A 5,152-nucleotide genomic window follows, 5' to 3' on the forward strand; every position below is an offset into this window, starting at 1 on the left:
TTATTGATTATTAGAATATTATGATGTTAGAATTGTTGTATTGCTTTTGAGGAACATTGACCAAGCATAAGGAACAGTGAGATAATTTGGGGATTGTCCTTCCTCATGCTTGGGAAAATGCCTGGTGGGTGGGGGACACCCCTCATCCACCTGGCTTTGTGTTCACGTGAAAGTCTTGTGATTTAACCTGTGAAAATTTAGGATAAAAGACTTAACGGCTTCTGCACTAGACAGAGTCCAGTCTCTTTCTTTCTTCCTTTTATTATCTATCCCTTCCAGTTTCACCGACGCCACCACATCTTTCCAGGGACTCCCCAAAATCTGCAGGGGTTGGCCCCCCACATGGAAGAAGCTGACCAGCTGACCAAAGACATGCTCTGTATTAGGGTTCTCCAGGGAAATAGCCAGCAAGAGATATGTCTCCAAGTCTATCTCTATCTCTATGATCTCCATCTTTTGGGGATTTTTTTGAATCAGAGAGTCACTCTGTCACCCAGGCTGGAGTGCAGTGGCACGCTCATGACCACCACAGCCTTGACCTGCTGTACTCAGGCGATCCTTCTGCCTCAGCCTTCCAAGTAGCTGAACCATAGGTGTGTACCACCACACCTGGCTAATTTTTTTTTATTGTAGAGATGAGGTCTCACCATGTTGCCCAGGCTGGTCTTGAATCCCTGGGCTCAGGCAATCCTTTCGCCTTGGCCTCCCAAAGTGCTGGGATGACAGGTGTGAGCCGCTGCATCTGGCTCATCTCCGTTTTTGAAGAGATGTATTACAAGAAATTGGCTTGCATGATCATGGGATTTTAAAAGTCCCTAGAGCTGCAGTTGGCAAGCTGGAGGTCCAGGAGAGCTGAGGGGATGTAGTGCCAGTGTGAGTCCGAAGGCCAAGACCCAGGAGAGCCTGTGGTACAAGTCCAAAAGCTGACAGTCTTGAGACCCAGGAGGAGCCAATGTTTCGGTTAGGGTCTGAAGGCAGGGGAAGACCAACGTCCCAGCTCAAGGCAGCCAGGCAGAAAGAGTTCCCTCTTACTCACGAGAGGTCAGTTTTTTGGGTCTGTTCAGGCCTTCACCTGATTGGCTGAGGCCCACCCACATTATGGAGGACAATCTGCTTTGCTCAATTTACCAGTTCAAATGTTAGTCTCATCCAAAAACACCCCCACAGACTCACCCAGAATTATGTTTGACCAAACATCTGGGCACCCTGTGGCCTAGTTGAGCTGGCACATGAAATTAACCATCACATGTTCCCTGGTGGAGTGTAGCCTCAGCCTGATCTCCAGGGGAGCCCTGGAACATGAACTGCATGACAGAATTAATTTCTGCAGCAAAGATTAACTTTGGAGCTAAGCGTCTGGCCTTTTGTAGTCCCATGTTGGGAAGGTGTCTTCCAATGAAGCAAAGCATGATTTTCTGGGGAAAGGGGCAACTATCCCTCGCAGGATTTAGGGGAGAATGCGCCAGTAGGTATAGGTTTCTGGGTAGGACACCAACCACACCCAATACAGGGGCAACCTCAAAATTCCTATACAAGGATGGAGAAGAAGAAAGGGCAAGAAATGGGAGCAGGAGGGGGGAGAGAAATATTTACAAACAAACTAATAGAAAATCTCTCATTCAAAATGAGCACGCAAACCAAAATTCCATAGCTCAACAAGGAAATATCATTCTAAAGCAATGAACAAGATCAACAATCAAACCAAAAGCTCACTTGAGATGAAATAAATATAATAAAATAATGTGGAAAATACTTTAAAATAAATATGCTGATTTATTAATACGATAGAATTATGTGGAAAATACTTTTTATTTTATTTATTTCATTTCATTTCATTTTTTTTTTTTTTGAGTTGGAAACTCACTCTATTGCCCAGGCTAGAGTGCACTGGCACACTCACGGCCACCGCAGCCTCGACCTACTGGGCTCAAATGATCCTTCTGCCTCGGCCTTCCAAGTAGCTGGAACTACAGGCACGTGTCACCACGGCCAGCTAATTTTTTGATTTATTGTAGAGATAAGGTCTCACCAGGTTGCCTAGGCTGGTCTTGAACCCCTGAACTCAGGCAGTCCTCGCGCCTCAGCCTCCCAAAGTGCTGGGATTATAGGCTTGAGCCGCTGTACCAGGCCTATTTTATTTATTTTAAAGCCAGGGTTTTGCTGTCTCCCAGACTGGAGTACAGTGGCATGACCATAGCTCACTGCAGCCTCAAACTCCTGGGCTCAAATCATCCTACCACCTCAACCTCCCAAGTACCTGGGATTGCAGGCTTTTGCCACCATGCCTAGCTAATTTTTTAAATTTTTGTGGAGACAGGGATCTCGTATATTACTCAGGCTGGTCTCAAACTCCTGGATTCAAGCGATCTTCCTGCCTTAGTCTTCCAAAGTTCTGAGATTATAGGCAAGCATCACCCTGCCTGACTTCTTATTTTCTCTTTTATTTAATAACCCTAGCTGGAGTGCAGTGGTGTGGTCATATCTCACTGTAGTCTTAAACTCTTAGTCTCAAGCAATCCTCCCTCCTTGGCCTCCCAAAGTGCTAGGATTATAGGCGTGAGTCACTTCACCTGGCATTTTCTCTTTTGGAAGAAAGATTTTACTCATACTTTTAAATAAATATGCTGATCTATCTTGAAGTAGTAACACCCAGGAAGAAAGAACAAACGCTTATAAAATATTCGTTGACACCAGGGAGGCGGATCCCACCCAAAGGTGTTAGGAGAGATAGACATGAGTGTCAACGGTAAACTTCCTTCTAGAACTGAACTTCATTTCCGTTTTGAGACCTCAGTTTCCCCAGAAGATAGGGACTTAATTTCAGTCAATTCAGCTTTCCACCTACTCTTTCTTTTCTCAGGACCATCTGGCGATGCGATTTTGGGAGTGTGACTCTGGTCTCCGTGTGTCATTGGCTGATGTCAGCCCTTTCTGCTGAGATGCATCGTCTTGTCTGGGCCTCAACTATCAACCCATGAAGTCACCTGCTGGGTTGATCTATTTCCACACAGATACTTCTGGCTCAGGTCCTTTGGCACTCCTCTTGGGAACTAGGAAATGCCCCATTTTCTCCTGCTCTACTCTGTGGCCTCAGAAGAGTTACCGGGACTATTTATGACCTTTGCTATTTTCTGCTCCTCTGATTGGTGTGGAAAACCCTCCTACTCTCTCCTCTCCATGTCTGGCTCATGGGAACTCTTTTTTTTTTTTGAGTAAGAGTCTCACTCTGTCACCTAGGCTGGAGTGTGGTGGCATGCTCATGGCCACCACAGACTAGACCTGCTGGGCTCCAGCAATCCTTCTGCCTCAGCCTTCCAAGTAGAGGGACTACAGACGTGTACCACCACGCCCGGCTGATTTTTTGATTTATTGTAGAGATGAGGTCTCGCCAAGTTGCCCAGGCTGGTCTCGAACTTGTGAGCCCAGGCAATCCTCTCACCTCGGCCTCCCAAAGTGCTGGGATTACAGGCTATGCCACCAAACCCAGCGCTGTGGGAACCCTTAAAGGCAGCCCTGACTTACGTGCAGACAACCCACATCATGCCGCTTCTGCACTTGCACCCTGATGGGAAGGAAAATCAGGGTCCTTGCTTCTTCCCTGAACTTGACCTTGTGAGTGTGGCTCTAAGCCCTGTTTTGTCAGATCCCAAAACCTGAGGGGGGGATCTTGCTGTGCTTCCTCACCCCATGGGTTTGGCCATGGGAGACGGCAGTGCCAGGACTCTTCTCAGGGGTGCTCACTAGCCTCCGACTTTTTCCTTTCTTTGAACTCCTTTCTCTCCCTTTCTCAGGCCCTGGAAGCCTCACGCCTCTTAGAAAGCCTTTCTAAGACACTGGACCTGGAGAACAAAGGTGAGCAGGTAGTTCTTTCAGGAATATAAATGGGACATGCCTAGTTTTTAAATTATTAGAATTGACCAGGTACGGTAGCTCCCGCCTGTAATCCCAGCACTTTGGGAGGCCAAGACGAGAGGATTGCTTGAGCTCAGGGGTTCGAGGCCAGCCTGGCAACTTGGCAAGACCTCATCTCTACAATAAATAAAGAAAGTATAGCCTGTAATCCCAGCACTTTGGGAGGCCGAGGCACGTGGATTGCCTGAGCCCATGGGTTTGAGACCCACCTGGGCAACTTGGCGAGACCTCGTCTCTACAATAAAGCAAAAACTAGCCGGGCGTGGTAGCGCATGCCTGTAGTTCCAGCTACTTGGAAGGCTGAGGCAGAAGGATCGCTGGAGCCCAGCAGGTCGAGGCTGCGGTGGCCAGGAGCGTGCTACTGCACTCCAGTCTAGGTGACAGAGTAAGACTCCAACAGAAAAAAAAAAAAAAGAAATAAATTAGTTGGGTATGGTGGCGTGCTCCTGTGGTACCAGCTACTTAGAAGGCTGAGGTGGAAGGATCACCTGAGCACAGCAGGTTGAGGCTCTGATGGTCAGGAGTGTGCCACTGCGCTCCAACCTGAGAGACACAGTGAGACTCTGACTCAAAAAAAGAAAAAAATTTTTAGGAACTCAGAGGTGGGATTAGACAAAGAAGAGGAGAACAGTGAAGACCAAAGGATGGCCAAGCAAATGGATGGTGGCAGAATGTCTTTCATAAACTGGGATGTCCAATGTTCAGTAGTATTGAACCTGTGTTGTTGTGGTGTGGAGCACCCTTCCACTTCCTCTATCTCTTCAAAGCTTCTGTACATTTCTGTAGATTAAAAAGATCTGATAGCTGGGCTCGGTGGCTCAGCCTGTAATCCCGCGCCTTTGGGAGGCTGAGGTGAGTGGATTGCCTGAGCCCGCGGGTTCGAGACCCGCCTGGGCAGGAGAGACCTCATCTTTACAATAAATTTAAAAAAATTAGCTGGGCATGGTAGCGCGCCTGTAGTTCCAGCTACTTGGAAGGCTGAGGCGGAAGGATCGCCGGAGCCCAGCAGGTCGAGGCTGCGGTGGCCAAGAGCAGCCACTGCACTCCAGTCTGGGCGACAGAGTGAGGCTCCAACTCAAAAAAAAAAAAAAAAAAAAATCTGATGTAGTTGAGGGTGGTGGTAGCTCATGTCTGTAATCCCAGCACTTTGGGAGGCAGAGGTGAGAGGATTGCCAGAGCCCGGGGGTTCAAGACCAGCCCGGGCACCTTGGCAAGATCTCATCTCTACAATAAATCAAAA

This window comes from Carlito syrichta, unplaced genomic scaffold, assembly GCF_000164805.1.
Source record: "Carlito syrichta isolate Samal-C Ts95f unplaced genomic scaffold, Tarsius_syrichta-2.0.1 Scaffold313175, whole genome shotgun sequence".
Taxonomy (NCBI): Eukaryota; Metazoa; Chordata; class Mammalia; order Primates; family Tarsiidae; genus Carlito; species Carlito syrichta.